Source organism: Penaeus monodon, chromosome 23, assembly GCF_015228065.2.
Source record: "Penaeus monodon isolate SGIC_2016 chromosome 23, NSTDA_Pmon_1, whole genome shotgun sequence".
Classification (NCBI taxonomy): Eukaryota; Metazoa; Arthropoda; class Malacostraca; order Decapoda; family Penaeidae; genus Penaeus; species Penaeus monodon.
The window spans coordinates 33,667,130-33,667,372 of record NC_051408.1 but is presented as its reverse complement, the minus strand read 5'-3'; positions in this window follow the sequence as shown (position 1 = coordinate 33,667,372).

The window sequence follows — 243 nt, the reverse complement described above, 5'->3', positions numbered from 1 at the left end:
ATACATGGTGTTTATATTCCTTGTGTTGTGTATGTTTAATGTCTTTGCTTGTTTTTAGATTTGCGCAAGTTTGAACGTTCGTATCCCTGGGTGTGTGTTTAAATTGTCTTTTATATCTATACTCTCAGTCTTCAGGTTGGAGATCTTTACAGTTAACCCGTTGAAAACAGGGGTACATTCCGTGCCCAGACAGATATGATTTCTTTTGATTTAAAATTCGATTATCTTGCCTGTATGAATTTT